General features: G+C 38.8%; 1 protein-coding gene and 1 pseudogene across 1 annotated transcript in view; both read right to left on the reverse strand.

Moving 5' to 3' along the window:
• Positions 1-18,050, reverse strand: part of LOC127686031 (zinc finger protein 431-like) — a 252,177-nt gene that overhangs the window by 69,399 nt on the left and 164,728 nt on the right. The window lies entirely within an intron of this gene.
• LOC127686036 (acidic leucine-rich nuclear phosphoprotein 32 family member B-like) lies at positions 986-1,696 on the reverse strand (annotated as a pseudogene).

Here is an 18,050-nt window from a genome sequence, read left to right on the forward strand (position 1 = left end):
TGGAAATGGTGCCCATGTTCTCTTTGCAAGAGAACAAATAAATAGAAATAAATAAATAAATTCTGATCTCTCCTGTCTAGATAGTTGTGCTAGATATTCCCGGTAGTTAAGTTAAATATCTGGAATGAGCTAAGACCCAAATAGCTGGCTATTGTGGGGAATTTTCTTAATTATAGCGTTCGAAATGGGAGAACCCTTATATGGTCTGGATGTTTGAGTTGATAAGATCCACCTTTAATCTAGGCCACAGCTTCTGGTGGCGGCTCACATACATAAAGGACTCTGAAGATGACACATCCCTCCTTCTGTTTGTCTACTTGCCCTACCTCTGGCCAGCAGGATCATTTTCTTTTTAAACTGGCATTACAACTTATTTCTTCAGAATTCTAATATACACTGAAGGCCAGCTGAGGCGTGAGGCCACATGGACTAAACTGCTACTGGATTCTTGAACATTTCCCTGGTAGACAGGTACTGCTGGGCTAGTAGAACGACACAGCTCTTGAGCCATTCTAATAACCCTTTCCAACATAATAGAAGGATTGAATCTATCAGTTCTCTTTATCTAGAGAACCTTTACTAATACAGCTGTTGGGTTGGTTCTTATTTTTTTTTTCAAAATATTAAGATTTTATTTACAAAGCTTTTCCTGTTTTACAGAAAGTAAAAATGTTGTTGCAGTCGCAGTGTAACTGGCACGTAGGACAGTCCACTCACCAATCACAACTGTCAGGATACAGCAAGAGTCTTACAGGACAACCTAACAACGTTTACAATGTTATTGGGGTGAAGTCCCCAGGCTTGATGGTGGATTACCAGCAGGCTAAAGGGAGGAAGGCAGAATGTGGTGGGAACTATTCTTTGGCTCTTTGGGTGGGGGTATCCTGGGGCTTGTATCACAGCTACCTTTTGAAAACAGCTACGAAATCCATGAGCAGTCCAACCAATACTCAACACTTCTGTTTCTTGCAGGTTGTTTCAGGTCTTAATCATCTTCTCCTTTGTCATCTGTTTTTCTCTTTCTCTTTTAACCCTTCCCACTTTCTTCCTCCTCTTCATCCACATCTTCCTCCCCACTTACTTCATCTTCATCATCTTCTACTTCTACATCCTCATCTGCATTCTCTTCTTCCTCACATCCTCATCTTCCTCTTCCTCCTCTTGGTTTTTGTCCACACCATCCTCCTCTCCATTCGAGTCTGGGGCTTCCTCTACTCTCTCCACCTCCACATCGGAGTCAGGTGCTTCCTGGTCCCCTCGGCCATAACCATTCGTATAGGACAGCTGGGGCAGGAGCATGAAGACAGTTTCTCAGTAATTACCCGGGTTAGTGATCTCACAGCTGACCAGATCCAGGCTTTTCAGACAACCCAACCTTTCAAGAGCTCCAAGGTGCTGATAACTTTCAGGTTATTCCCACTTAGGTTCAGATGTGTGAGGCTTGAAAGTTCTTCTGCTAGTCTGTCTGGGAAGATTCTTTTTTCATTGAACTCAAGCTTTTTCAGTTTAGGTAGCTTCGGGAGGTCAGAGACTGAAAACAAGCACACACTTATGAAGCTGGGGAACTCTAAGTTCACAAATTCATCTGATAACCCCTCAATTTTTCCATCCATTGCTTTGCAATTGTCCAACAAAAGTTCTAGAACAGCTGCCGGGGTCCAGTTCCTCAGCTCCAGTTCCTCCTCTTCTTGTCCATGTTCCCCCTGTCCCCCTTCTCCAAACTTAATTTTCCGCGGTGGGGTCGGAGCGGGGGAGCGGAAACCTGACCTGCGCGTTGAGGGCCATTGGAGGGAGGCAGTTGGAGGAGGCAGCATGGTACCGGGCAGCTTGTGGGCATGCAGAGCCCCTGGAGCCAAATTTCTCCTGGGGAAAGAGAGAAACCATTGAGGGAAAAGAGGGCTGGAGCGCGGCTCTGGCCTCACTACCGCCTCCCCTGGCCAAGGCCACGCACTGCGCTTAAGCCGGTGGCTGCTCACCTCCACTTGGCCCAGCTCAATGCTGCTCAGCTCTAGAGCACCAGGTGCAGCCAGGACTGGGGAGGCTCATGGAGGGCGGGGCCGGACCCGGACCCGCCTTAAATTCAGCCAAGCAAGGGTTGTTCTTTGTTTGTTTGTTTGACCAAAGCCCTGAGGAAGGCATGCCGGTTAACAAGCATGCTACACAGGGTTTTGTCATGGGGTTTTGTGCTTGGCTCTGAGGGTTGACTCCGTAACTATTAGGTGAAAAAATACTTGCAGTTTGCCTGAATTCTGAAGAAGACACAAAACAACAATCTTGATTCCCAATATCCTTCTTTAAGTTTTGTTTGTTTGTTTGTTTGTTTTTCCGAGACCCTGAGGTCCCAACTCTTTTTGTAGCTCTTCTGGGATACCCTGGGTAGCTCTCCAGGCAAACCCCCAAGGATGGCCCCTTCCCCACCCCTGGGGTGAGGTCACAAGGCCCACCACAGCTTGATGCTTGCCCAGCAGAACCATGGGGATGTCTGCACAGCAATCCAGCTCCCTGTGTTCATCAGCCCAGTGTCACGAACTCTGGCGGGGAGGTGTGTCAACACTCTTGTAACTCACAACCTGTGCCCACAGTGATTTACAATTGGAGTTGGTTAGCCGAAATGAGTGAATATTGAATGTCCGTGTCAGGGACGTGTATAGATATGTGCAATCCTCATTGGCACAGTTAGGTCAGCTCAGAAATTTCAAACACATGTTACTGACTGTGTGTCAGGTTAGAGATCTCAGCAGCTGACATTGCACATAGGGGCAAGGACAAACACGATCACATTAATGCCACTCCCTCTACCAGGGAACGGCCAGCTCTTTTCAGTCATTCTTTCAATTATATTGATCTTTTATAAAAGTCAATGCTTTGTATTACTTTTAAATTTTCATTTTCTCTATGCATCGCCCTTCTGACCTCATTTTTATTCTCCACTTTTGCACATTAACAATTTCATCCCTTTTTCCTAAAGATGTTTCATATTTGTGTCTGTTTAGAGCAACATCTCTTCTAGCTCAGCCTTTCCTTCTGCTATGTAGTTAAGACTTACTTTGTACACCTGACCCTGCCTCTACTGCCCAGGGCTTGGAAGACTGTCCTGCTGCTGTTTTAAAGCTGGGTTCTGACTGTTGAGTGAGAAGAAAAAGAGAGCAGAGAGTGAGTGTCCTTCAGCCTCCCTGGGTTGGGGTGAGGGGATTACAAATAAAGAGGGACCTGTGTAAGCACTGAGTTCTCTGACCACCTTTGAAGTTGGTGTAATCACAGTGCCTAAAAAGAGAGGGAAGAAGGAAGGGGAGCCCTTTCTGCTTTGACAGTGTTGGTCATAGCACTGAGTGGTCAGGTCATCAATGTTAGACAATCAGGAAAAATCCAAACTGGCCATCCAGGAGGTTCCCAGAGCTGGGCAATCACGACCCAGGATGAGGAACTGAACTTATATCTAGAAACCAAATTTCTGTATTTACTCTGATTCAAGCAACACATGATCTAGACAAACTGATGTGTCTCTGCCTAGCATTAATATCATTTGTTCTGTCTGAAAATACACAATATGAGTAATAATTGAAGGCTCTAGTATATATCTTTAGTCCTTGAAAAATATTGGACCTTTAAGCACAGTTTTTGAGAGTATAATGAAACCATTTCATCTTTCCCCTTTCTCCCTACTAAGTGTGAAATCCTGGAACTAATGGCTGAGAGGCCTATTTAACAAATCAAAGCAAACCTGCCTATAAGGTTCAATCAGCAGAGCTCAGCACACAACTTATACAGGGAATCATGTGCCCTCCAGCCTGGGGATAGGGCAGCCCTTCCCCCACCTGCCATTCCTCATGTAATCCAACCATGTTGGTTACCTGCTCTGTTACATCACCAGATCATCCTGATCTCTTGGTCTGGCTCTTGCTTCTCCCCTCATCTTCTCTCCACATTGTCCCCTCTGGACTCTCCCAGAAGTTCCTGGTTCTGGCTGTGCTCTCCTTTTATATATAGAAAATGTTGTCCTCTATGGTGCCTAGCATGCAGTTTTAGTTACTGCTTGTTGACAGCAAATAAATAGCTGAGAGCAGGTGCACACAGTGTGGTGGAAACAGATATATGCAGATGAAACACAAATACTTTTAAAATATAAACACATGTTTTTATTCCCTATTATAAAATGGGTTCCCTCCATGTACATGTTATTTTTCAAATCATTAAAAAATGATCTGTTTTTATGTGTATGTGTGTTTTGCCTCCATGTATGTTTATGTATGTTTGAGTGCCACATGCATGCCTGGTACAAGCAGAGGACAGAAGAGCACATCAGATTGGTTTTTTCTTCTATTTCTTTATTTCATTTCTTTTCCTTTTGTCAAATATACAAACATTTGGAAAAAATCACCAGCAAACTTCCAGAAAGAGCTCTACATGGGAGCTTTCTAGTGATAGTGTGTTTCCTTTGGAGGAATACATTCAGATTTTGTGTTTATTAAGGAATAAAAATAACTAATTGAGGTTGAGGGACCTCACCTTTTCATGCACATCTCCTAATATGTTGCAAAAAATGGTTCATAATGTCCTGCTGTTACTGCATTTTTAACAAAATTATTGCATTAATTTACATTCTAGTCCTTTCCCTCCTCCTGTATTAGAGCACACATGGTTTACTCTCATATTTTGTTTCTCAAGCTGCACATTTTCAGACAGGAAATATAAGAGTCCTGTTGGACATAGACACATTAGTTTATCTACAAACTCTGCCTTGCTTAAACTATAGAAATTTAATTTCACAATAAGTTCAATTCTTTATTCTGATTCCTGATTGCTCCAGGCTGAGAACCCTAGGAAATGACTTTAAAGACATTGATCTATCAGCTCTATTTGGTCACCTGAGTAATCCAAACTGCTGTCAAGGAATGAAAGCTTTCAACCTTCTCCCTGAGCTGCCTTTCTGTGCTGGACTCCATTTGCTTCAATGTTGGTCAGGTATCTCAATTTCTGCATGTGTTCTTCTTCAGTTTTAATTCCACGATAAATTTCAGATAGGCTAGAGGACTCCCATTCACTGGGGTCTTTTCCTTCTCATTTCCTTCTCAGTCATGACTCAGCTTAGAAAAACACAGCTACATAGTTTTTGAAAATCAGTAAGTCTTCATCTGGCAGAGGGAAAACCGTTCATAAGATACTGAGTGACTTTGCCCCTGTGTGCAAGGCTAGTTGCTGAGAGATGTAGCTGATAACAAGCTGCTCCCGTCAGTAAATGTCCTGTCTAACAGCTCTGAGCTAACATATTAGGGTCAGCCAGTATTGTACATATCTGCATAGGAGAGTTCCCTAATAGGAAATTCAATATACGTTGGGTCACATAAAGCTCGTTACATTATACATCGTCCAGTCTGGTATGCCTTCATTTATGTCATGATTTAAATACAAGCTTAGAAGATATTAAATCCCTCACTGTGCCCAAACAGTATTCTTCTCTATAATGATGACCCTGTACCTGTGCAGGAAGAACTGATTCATTCTGGATGGAAAATAAGCTTCAGCCTTTATTACTTTATTAATTGATTTTATTGCTAAAGGAAATAAACCCAAGTCCACAAGAAAAACAGTTTTGTCCACTTTAATAAAAGTAAACTTGCCTTGATTTAAGAAAAAAAATGTTTTGCCTCACGGTAATGAGAAGCCTGCCTGCTCTTTCTGCTGTCTCTGAAGGTTCTACTTTGTCTCACTTTTGCTCTCTTGTGTTCTATTGTATTTTGCTATGCTTTAATTTCTTATTCTCTGTCTGCATTCTGTGTTTTCCTATTTCCCTTTCTAATGTCATCATTCCTACCTTTTCCTGTACCTGTTTTGAGGAGAATGGTTCACATGATTTTTCTAAGCATCCTATATTTTTTATGCTTACAACAGTTCACTTAATGTTCAGACATAAATTCAAATCATAACCTGAATAAGAGTTTACAACAGAGATGTTCTCACATGTTTCCATTAAGACTACTTACCTAACTATACATTTTGTGTCACTAGCTCCACAGTTTCTTTGAAAGTTAAAAGCTATAATTTTTACAACAAACAAGTAAAAAAAAAAAAAACAAAAAAAACAAAAAACCGTGGGCTAGTGAGATGGCTCACCTGTTAATAGCACTGACTGCTCTTCCCTAGGTCCTGAGTTCAATTATCAGCAACCACATGGTGGCTCACAACCATCTGTAATGAGATCTGATGCCCTCTTCTTGTGTGTCTGAACTGGGGAGACTTCATTTTTAAGAATTGAATCTGAAGAAAATATTTTTTCACAGGCCCGGTTTTAAAACTTTGTACAGCCAGGCGATGGTAGCACACGACTGTAATCCCAGCACTTGGGAGGCAGAGGCAGGCAGATTTCTGAGTTCAAGGCCAGCCTGGTCTACAGAGTGAGTTCCAGGACAGCCATGGCTATACAGAGAAACCCTGTTTCGAAAAAACCGAATCCAAAAAAAAAAAAAAGAAAAAGAAAAAGAAAAGAAATAGAAAAGAAACTGCTAACACAAGGAGGGAAACTTCACCCTAGAAAAAGCAAGAAAGTAATCTTTCAACAAACTGAAAAAAAGATGCCCACACAAACATAATTCTACCTTTAACAACAAAAATAACAGGAAGTAATAATCATTTTTCCTTAATATTTCTTAACTTCCATGGACTCAATTACCCAATAATAATACATAGACTAACAGACTGGATAAATAGGACCCAGCCATTTACTGCATAAAGGAAGCATACCTCAGTGAAGAAGAGAAGCACTACCTCATAGTAAAAGGCTGAAAAAACAATTATCCAAGCAAATGGTCCCAAGAAACAATCTGGAGTAGCCATTCTAATATCAAATAAAATTGAACCTAACATTATCAAAAAATATAAGAAAGGGCACTTCATAGTGGTCAAAGGAACAATCTACTAAGATGAACTATTTTTTTCCTTTTTTTTGTTTTTGTTTTTGTTTTTTTTTTTTTTGCTTGTTTTGTTTTGGTTTTTGGTTTTTTGGTGTTTTTGTTTTGCTTTTGTCCGAGACAAGACTTTTCTGTATTGTCCTGGGTGTCCTGGAACTCACTCTGTCGACCAGGCTGGCCCTTTATGATCCCTCTAAGACTTTTAACATTAAGGGCTGTGGGATTTTATCATAGTATTCTTTAACATACAATGACATGATCATCTGAGAATTTTCTCTTAGTTTGTTTATATAGTGGATTATATTATGGAAGACATTAATGTATTTTTGTATTTTGAACCAAGCCTGCACCCCTGGGATCAAGTCTACATGGTCAAGGTAAATTAAGGTTTTGATGTGTTCTTTGATTAGGTTTGCTAGCATTTTATTGAGTATTTTTGCATTTTCAGAAAGAAATTATTCTGGCCATCTTTTTTTCGGTTGAGCCTTTGGGTGATTTAGCTATTGGGTGATTTTGGCCTCATAGAATGAGTTTGACAGTGTTCCTTCTGTTTGTTTTATGGAATAACTTGCTAAGCATTGGTAATAGCTCTTAGTATTAGCATTGGTATTGGTATTGGTCAAATTCTATGCTAAAACTTTCTGGGTCTGGGTTTTTTTTTTTTTTTTTGAGAGATTTTTTTTGGCTTTGACTAAAAATTTCAATGAAATCTGTCAAATATTATCAAAAAATAGTTTTTGCAAATAAGTGGGATGGCTAACAAATTCAACATGTGAGCTCCCTCTGCTGGTTTGCAATAGGTGGTTATGTGACAAACATTTCCTGAGACAAATTTAATTTTCAGGAAAAGAGGAGCTGTGTTGGGTTTGCCTCTGGAGAGAAACACTGGGCATAAAGTGAAATGGCATAGGTGAAAGCAGTACTAGGAAGAGCAGGCACTTACTTTTCTGGATACAGAGGGTACTGGGCCCACATTTCATGATTACTGGGGTAAAGTACAGATACTGTGATTTTATATGTCCTCTGTCAAAGAACTGAGTACAGTGTTGGGCAGAGGAGTACTGGGGTTTACAATCTGACTTTGTTAGGGTCTCATTGGTGTGAACAGATACCATGACCAAACCAAGTGTTATAAAGGACAACATTTAATTGGTGCTGGCTTCCAGCTTCAGGGTTTCAGTCCATTATCATCACAGCAGGATCATGGCAGCATCGAGGCAGGCATTGTTCAGGAGTTGGTAATAGTTCTACATTATCTGAAGGCTGCTGCCAGATGACTGACTTCTAGGCAGCTAGTACAGGTGTTTAAAGCCCACACACACAAAGCCACACCTACTCCAATAAGGTCACACCATCTCTGCATCCCCAGGTTGAGGTCTATTTGATATTGGCAAATGGCGTTTTTGACATGTACTTGGGTTTAGTTTGAAAGATTTTATTGAGTATTTTTGCACTAATATGTGTAAGAAAAATTGGTCTGAAGTTCTCTTTCTTTGCTGGGTCTTGTGGAGTTTAGGTATCAGAGTAATTGCAGTTTCATAGAAAAAATTAGGTAGTGTTCCTACAGTTTCTGTTTGGTGGAATAGTTTGAGGAATATTGATATTAGCTCTTCTTTGACTGTCTGGTAGAAATCTGCCCTAAAACCATCTGGCCCCTATGTGTAGCCCTAGATGTCTTAGAACTCCATCTGGAGGCCAGGGTGGCATTGAGACACAGAGAGACATCTGCCTCTGACTGCCAAGTGCTCAGATTAGAGACATGCACCATTAGAGACATATACCTGACTGAAAATTTCAAAGAATAAGTAACGGAGACTCTATTTTAAAATCTCCTTAAATATGAAGAATATGCCTATGTCAATAAACAGGTCTAAATTCCTCAACGCCGAGAAGAGAAATTTTGAGGATATGTCTGAATTTTGTAGGAGAGGGGATATAATTAGTCATGTCTACCAGGGCATCAGGATAGGAACAGTATTATTAAACATAAATATGATGATTAAACATTTATTTTTCTGTAACACAGTGGTTCCCCATCTTCGTAATGTTGCAACACTTTAAAACATGTTCTGATGATGTTTTGGACCCATCAATAAGATGCCAACAGCCAATGACTGGGCACAGGGTTGGACATTTAGAGCTGTACATTAGGACAGAGAGATTTGCCATGACCCAGGAGGACAGAGATGGGCAGACTTAGAACTCTGCAGGGGATCATCCAAAATGTAGGTGGAAAGTAAAAGTGGAGCATTGAGGGGCATTCCAAAAGCATCTTGGGCAGCAAGAACAATTGGCTTCATAGAAAATGAACAGGCAACTAAGCTGAAGACAGATTTAGAGGTGTTCTGTAAGGAGTACCAGAGAAAAGGAAATGCTAGCCACGGAAGTCTTCGCTGTGACCAGGCACTGAGCAAAATGACAAGTTAAAAATGGACTATTGCTTGTGTGTCATTCATTCCGTGGACACTTAGTCATCAGAGAAATGCAAATAAAAAGGATGCTGATATTCCACATTACACCCATCAGAACAGCTAAGATAAAAAAGTCAAGGGACAGCACAGGCTGGCAAGGATGTGGAGCAAGGGGAACACTTCTCCATTGCTGGTGGGAGTGAGAATTTGTAGAACCTCTCTGGAAATAAATTTGCCAGTTTCTTAGTTAATTGGGAATAATTCTACTCTGGACACAACCATACAACTCCTGGACATATACCCAACCTATGTTCTACCATACCACAGGACACCTACTCCATTATGATCAAAGGAACTTTATTTGTAATACCAGAAACTGGAAACCATCCAGATATCTCTCAGCAGACAAAAGAGTAAAAAAAAAAAATGTTTCATTTATACAATGGAATACAATGCAGTTATTAAAAACAAGGACAACAAGGATTAACAACATTGATTGCATTCATGGGGTTTCTCTCCTGTATGAGTTATGCGTTCTTTTATGATATGTGAATCCAGATAGACTTGAAAAAGTTTTGCCACATTGATGACATTCATAGGGTTTCTCTCCAGTATGTTTTCTTTTGTGTGTTTGGAGCTCACAGTTATGTGCAAAGGCTTTACCACACTGGTTACATTGAAAAGGTTTCTCTCCAGTATGTACTCTTTTATGTGGTACAAGATTACTATTTCGTGCAAAGACTTTACCACATTGGTTACATTCAAAAGGTTTCTCTCCAGTATGTATTCTTTTATGTGTTAGAAGATTACCATTTTGTGCAAAGGCTTTACCACACTGGTTACATTCAAAAGGTTTCTCTCCAGTATGTATTCTTTTATGTGTTAGAAGATTACCCATATTTCTAAAGGCTTTATCACATTGGTTACATTCAAAATGTTTCTCTCCAGTATGTGTTTTTTTATGTGTTAGAAGAGTACTATTTTGTGCAAAGGCTTTACCACATTGGTTACATTCAAAAGGTTTCTCTCCAGTATGTATTATTGTATGTGTTAGGAGATGACAGTTTCTTGCAAAGGCTTTACCACATTGGTTACATTTGAAAGGTTTCTCTCCACTGTGTGTGCTTTTATGTCTTAGGAGATGGCAGTTACTTGAAAAGGCTTTACCACATTGGTTACACTGAAAAGGTTTCTGTCCAGTATGTATTCTTTTATGTGTTAGAAGACTACTATTTTGTGCAAAGGCTTTACCACATTGGTTACATTCAAAAGGTTTCTCTCCAGTATGTGTTCTTCTATGCATTTGAAGATGACTTTTAACTCTAAAGGCTTTACCACACTGATGACACACATGTGGTTTCTCTCCTGTGTGTAAACTTTTGTGATATAACAAACCATTCAGATGTGAAAAGTGTTTGCCACATTGGCTACATTCATAACGCTTCTCTCCAGTATGTGTTCTTTTATGTTTTTGGAGATTACTGTTTTTTAAAAAGGCTTTACCACAATGGTTACATTCAAAACCTTTCCGGCCAGTATGTACCCTTTGATGAGTTTGAAGATAGCTGTAAGATACAAAATCTTTACCACATTGGTTACACTCATAGGTTTTCTCTCCATCAACTCTTGTTTTATGTATTTGGAGACTACTGTGATATGCAAAGGCTTCAAAATGTTGGACACCTTCATAGGGTTTCTCTCCAGTATGAATTCTTTCTTGTCTTAGGTTATGACTCTGAAATGAAAAGGCTTGCCCATGCTGAAAAATCTCAGAGGGTTGCTGTTCAGTATGACTTCTTTCATGCCTGCAAAGACAATTGGCACATGTGAAAGATTTCTCACATTCTAAACATATATAAATCTTTTCATCTGTGTGAATAAGGTTTACAATTTGGACTAATTGTCAAGGAACCTGATCTCAATGTATTACCACTTTGTTTACATCCATGGAGTTCCCCTTCACTGTGGGTTCTTTTGCATCTTTGAAGACACATGGGAAGGGAAGGACACTGATGACATGGCACACATTTATGGCACCTTTTCCTATAGGAGTTTATTCACATATTTGAAGAGAACAGGAAGAACTCCGAACTTTACTACCCTTACTTCATTCATAAACTTTGCTATTGTGTGAGTAATACTACATTTGCAAAGTGAACCAAGGGAAACAGAAGAATATGTATTCCTAGTACTCATAGAGATATTGTAAGGTGTGATTATTTTAAATACCCCTAGTAAGTAGGAAAACTAAATATTTGTAAATTTCTAGTATACTCAATGTAGGGAGTATTACATACCTTCTAATAGTGCAGGAGAGGGACGGGTTGTTGCTTCCTTCAATATACCTATATTCACGTGGCTTGTATCCATTATAACTAATGACATTCCTATTAAAAAATGAGTAATATAGGGATTAAGGTTTCTCCACAACTGCTTTATTGAGTCTTATAAACTGTCCATCTCACAAAATCTGGCAACATTATTAAAATTATATGATTGTCACCAGCTTTAGTATGAATATTTGTTTATTAGAGGTTTTTGGATATAAACTTACTACCTATTCCATGTATCTTTTGCAATATCTAAGTGGTAGGAGATTAATTCTACAGCATAACTCTATTGGGCTGAGATTCAAATGGTGAGATGTGTTAAGGCATTATTTTCTCGTCTTTGTACATAACCAAGTGCCTTGCAAACATAAATTAGATACCTGACATTGTTGTACATGATTTTGTAAGAATTTAATAATCATCAATAACCTAAAGTCATTTTTTTAATCATCTTGCTTTCCTTTAAATATTTGAGGATGTAATAAAATTTCTTAGGACACATATTCTTATCAGGTTGCACATGAATGTTACCTTTCATATCTTCTAGATCTTTGAAAGAGTTCTTCAGTATTATGATCTTCCCAAACGTAGCCTAAAATATAGTTCCAGAGAGTGTATGTTGCATTACTGGAAGTTACACAAAATTTAAGGTACTAAATTCAGTGAACTTTAGAACCATGATTGTTTATTGCTCTCATTCTTCATCATTTTCAACTGAAATTACAGAAAGAAATAATAATAACAAAGTAAGAGTTGTCCCTACATTTTAAAAAGTGAAAGGAAATTTATTGCCTTACCTATAGCAGTCAGATTCTCATAGGTCTCTAGCATCACATCTTTGTACAGCCTCTTCTGGGAAGGATCCAGCAAAGCCCACTCTTCCTGTGTGAAGTTCACGTGCACATCTTCATAGGTGAGTATACCCTAAAATATTCCATACATGTGGACATTAGAGAATATATTGCTGAGAATATTTTAAATGTATACTTTATTGAGAATACAGTCATATGATTCCGGTATTTCCTCTACTTGATCCATGACACAAATACTCTAATATAATCAAGGCATTTTAGAAGGAAACTGAATAATGAATGAGGTTCACCTGTCATTTCTGCACCCTGTGAGTAGGAATGTCAATGCCTTCCACATGGAATGCCAATTAACACACATACAGACACACAAGCATACACTTCAACAGTGCTGAGCACGCATCAGATAAACTGTATGAATAAATATTAACCAAAAAAACCCTTATGAGCATGCTGGGTGTATTCACTCCTGCCAGTATTAATCCCAGTAGACAGGAGGCAGACACGGGTACATGTCATTGAGGTGGATGTCAGCCTGGTACAAAATAGTTATTCCAGGACAGCAACAGGTACATAATGAGACACTAACTCCCTTGCTAAAATCAATCAATTGATCAATCAATCAAACAAAAACATAAAAAGAACTCAAAGATCTTCACTTAAGTTCTTACAAATAATTATACATTCACTCCAAGTCTGCATTCTTACGCCAAAAATCTTAAGTGACCCAGGTTCAACAGTAAAATTAATAAGATCTTGATAAAAGGTGATGTATGTTCAAACATTTACAAATGGACCAATGAAAATATTAGCTATATAACATTAATCATGAATCAGCAACATAGGGCAGGAGAGGTAGCTCACCAGAGGTATTCTGTGTCTACCAAATAAGTGGATTAAATTGCCAATATTTATATGGAGGAGCACAACTGTCCACTGCACCAAGTTCAGGAGTTCTGAGACTATCTTCTTCCTACTATAAACATCAGGCACACAAGATGAACATATTCATGCATATATAAAAAATATTCATATTCATTCAAAAAATTCAAAACAAGCCTCACAGGCAGTAATCTTGCCACACATCTGCAATCCAATGGAACATACAACTAATGACACCAACACATGACATCTCGAGAAACATAATATACTCTCTACCATGTTTCAAAATTCAGCGAAGTTCGTACACCAGCATATACTTATATGTACCAAAACTACATTCTTAATTCATCTGCTAATAATTGAAAAACAAAACAGATCTTCTCCTGCCACTGAGCAGAAAGTTCCCACAACAGCAAGTCCTGGGTACCTCAACATACCAGAAAAGCAAGATTTGGGTTTAAAATCACAGCTCATGATGCTCAAAGAGGGCTTCAAGAAGGACATAAATAACACCCTTAAAGAAATTCATAGGTAAACAGGAAAAATACCCTTAAAGAATTACAGGAAAGGACAACAAAACCGGTGCAGGAATTGAACAAAAAACATCCAGGATCTAAAAGAAGAGGTAGAAATAATGAAGAAATAATGAAGGGAAACAACTCTAGACATAGAAAGTCTAGGAATGAAGTCAGGAGTCATGGATGCAAGCATCAAAAACAGAAAAAAAAAAAAAAAAGAGAAAGACCAGAGAATCTCAGATGCAGAAGATCCCATAGAAAGCATTGAAACAACAGTCAAAGAAAATGCAAACTACAAAAGGCTCCTGACCCAAAACATCCAAGAAATCCAGAGAACACCAAACATAAGGATTATAGGTATGGAGGAGAGTGAAGATTTTCAAGGGCCAGTACATATCTTCAACAAAATTATAGAAGAAAACTTCCAAGCTGGGTGGTCGTGGCACACGCTTGTAATCCCAGGACCCTGGGAGTCAGAGGCAGGTGGATTTGAGTTCAAGGCCAGCCTTGTCTACAGAGTGAGTTCCAGGACAGCCAGCGCTATACAGAGACACCCTGTCTCGAAAAAACCAAATCCAAAAAACCAAAAAACAAACAAACAAAAAAAACCCACAAAAAATACAACCAAACCAAACCAAAACCAAAACAAAAGAACAATAAAACAAAACTTCCCTAACCTAAAGGAAGAGATTCCTTTTTGGTTTTTTTTTGTTTTGTTTTGTTTTGTTTTGTTTTGTTTTGTTTGTTGTTGCTGTTGTTGCTGCTGCTGTTTTTTTGAGATGGGGTTTCTCCCTATAGCTCTGGCTGTCCTGGAACTCACTCTGTAGACAAGGCTGGCCTCAACCTCGGAAATCCCCCTGCCTCTGCCTCCCAAGTGCTGGAATTAAAGGCATGCACGACCACAGCCTGGCAAGAAAAAGATTCCTATGAATACACAAGAAGCCTACAGAATTCCAAATAGACTGGACCAGAAAAGAAATTCCTCCTGTCATATAATAATCAAAACACCAAATGCACTAAACAAAGAAAGAATATTAAAAGCAGTAAGGGAAAAAAGCCAACTAACATATAAAGACAGACTTACCAGAATTATACCAGACTTCTCAGGAGAGACTATAAAAGCCAGAAGTTCCTGGGCATCCCATTTCCTTTTGCTGAGTGTCATATAGACACTAAGAGAACACAAATGCAAACCCAGGCTACTTTACGCAGCTAATCTCTCAATTACCATAGATGTAGAATCCAAGGTATTCCATGACAAAAACAAATTTACACAATATCTTTCCACAAATACAGCCCTTCAAAGAATAATAAAAGGAAAACACCAATAAAAGGAGGGAAACTACACACCAGAAAAAGCAAGAACTTAATCTTTTAAAAAACCAAAAATAAAGGACAATCACACAAACATAAGCCCACCTCTAATAAGAAAGTAACAGGAACTGGGGGGGGGGGAGGTGGCACACACCTGTAATTCCAGCACTTGCGAGGCAGAGACAAGCGGATTTCTAAGTTCGAAGCCAGCCTGGTCTACACAGAGAAACCCTGTCTCAAAAAACTGAAGGAAAAACAAGAAAAAGAAAAATAACACGAAGCAACAATCACTTCTCCTTAATATCTCTTAATATCAATGGAATCAATTCTCCAATAAAAAGACATAGACTAACAGACTGGATACATAAGCAGGACTCAACATTTTGCTGCATACAGGAAACCCAACTCACTCAGAAAGAGAAACTACCTCAGAGTAAAAGGGTAGAAAACAATTTGCCTAAGAAATGGTCCCAAGAAAAAAGTTGCTGTAGCTATCCTAATAGAGAATAAAATCAACTTTCAAACTAAAGTAATCAAAAAAGACAGAAGGACACTTCATAATCAAAGGAAAAATCTACCAACATGAACTCTCAAATCTGAAGATAAATTCTTCAAAAACAAAGGAACCCACATTCATATAAGAAACTTTAATAAAGCTCAAAGCTCACATTGAGCCCCACACAATAATAGTGGGAGACTTCAACACCCCACTCTCATCAATGGACAGATCAGGGAAACACAAACTAAATAGAGAAACCGTGAAAAAAACAGAAGTTATGAACCAAATGGATTTAACAGATATCTAGAGAACATTTTTTCCTAAAACAAAAGAATATACCTACTTCTCAGCACCTTACAGTACTTTTTCCAAAACTGACCATATACTCGGTCACAAAACAGACCTCTGCAAATATAAGAAGACTGAAATAATTCCATGCACCCTATCAGATCACCATGGACTAAGGCTGGTCTTCATTAACAACAAAAACAACAGAAAGTCCACATACATATGGAAACTGATCAACACTCTACTCAGCTATAACTCAGTCAAGGAAGAAAGGAAGAAAGGAAGAAAGGAAGAAAGGAAGAAAGGAAGAAAGGAAGAAAGGAAGAAAGGAAAAAAGAAAGAAAGAAAGAAAGAAAGAAAGAAAGAAAGAAAGAAAGAAAGAAAGAAAGAAAGAAAGAAAGAAAGAAAGAAAGAAAGAAAGGACTGTTTAGGCTGGGCTGTGGTGGCATATGCTTTTAATCCCAGCACTTGGGAGGCAGAGGCAGGTGGGTTTCTGAGTTCGAGGCCAGCCTGGTCTACAGAGTGAGTTATAGGATAGCCAAGGTTATACAGAGAAGCACTGTCTCGACAAAACCAAAACAACAACAACAAAGAAAGACTCTTTAGAATTTAATGAAAAGGAAGGCACAACATACCCAAATTTATGGGACACAATGAAAGCAGTGCTAAGAGGAAAACACATAGCGCTGAGTGCCTCAACAAAGAAACTGGAAAGAAAATACAATAACAGCTTAATAGCACAGCTGAAGGCTCTAGAATAAAGAGAAGCAAAAACACACAAGAGGAGTAGACGGCAGGAAATTATCAAACTCCGGGATGAAATCAACCAAGCACAAACAAAAAGAACTATATAAAGAATTAATCAAACCAGGAGCTGGTTCTTTTAAAAAAAAACCCAACAAGATAGATAAACCCTTAGCCAAACTAACCAGAGGATGCAGGGACAGTATCTAAATCAACGAAATAAGAAATGAGAAGGGAGACATAAAAACAGATACTGAAGAAATCCAGAAAATCATCAGACCCTACTACAAAAGTCTATACTCAAAAAAAGTGGAATGTCTAGATGAAATGGACAATTTTCTAGACAGATACCAGGTACCAAAGTTAAATCAGGATCAGATAAATGATCTAAGCAATCCCATAACCGCTAAAGAAATAGTGCACGCCTGTAATCCCAGCACTCTGGGAGGCAGAGGCAGGAAGGGAGATCTGAGTTCGAGGTCAGCCTGCTCTACGAGTGAGCTCCAGGACAGGCAGGGCTATATATACTGAGAAACCCTGTCTAAAAAAAACCAAATCAAGTAAAAAAAAAATTGAAGAAGCTATTAACAGTCTCCCAACCTAAAGAAGCTCAGGACCAGATGGGTTAAATGTAGTTTTACCAGACCTTAAAAGAAGACTGAACTACTGGTGGTGGTGTGCCATGCCTGTAATCCGAGCATTCCATGAGTCAGAGTCAGTATTTCTGAGTTCGAGGCCAGTCTGGTCTACAGAGTGAGCTTCAGGACAGCCAGAGCTATACAGAGAAACACTGTCTTGGAAAAAAATAAACAAATCCATAATATGAAAAAAACAAATAATAATAATAATAATAGTAGTAGTAGTAGTAATAATAATAATAATAATAATAATGATAATAAGACTTAAAACCAATACTCTTCAAACTATTCCATAAAATACAAACACAAGGAACACTCTCCAAATCGTTTACTGAAGCCACAATTACTCTGATACCTAAACCACTCCAAAACCCAACAAGAAACAGAACTTTTCACCAATTTCCCTTATGAATATTGATGCAAAAATACTCAATAAAATTCTTGCCAACCAAAGCCAAGAACACATCAAAATGCTCATCCACCATGATCAAGTAGGCTTCATCCCAGGAATGCAGGGATGGTTCAATATATGGAAATCTATCAATGTAATCCACTACATAAACAACCTTAAAGAAAAATACCACATATCACTTCATTTGACAACACCCAACACCTATTCATGATAAAGGTCTTGGAAAGACCAGGAATTCAAGGCCCACGTTTTAACATAATAAAAGCAAAATACAGCAAACCAGCAGCCAACATCAAAATA

Source organism: Apodemus sylvaticus, chromosome 5, assembly GCF_947179515.1.
Source record: "Apodemus sylvaticus chromosome 5, mApoSyl1.1, whole genome shotgun sequence".
NCBI lineage: Eukaryota > Metazoa > Chordata > Mammalia > Rodentia > Muridae > Apodemus > Apodemus sylvaticus.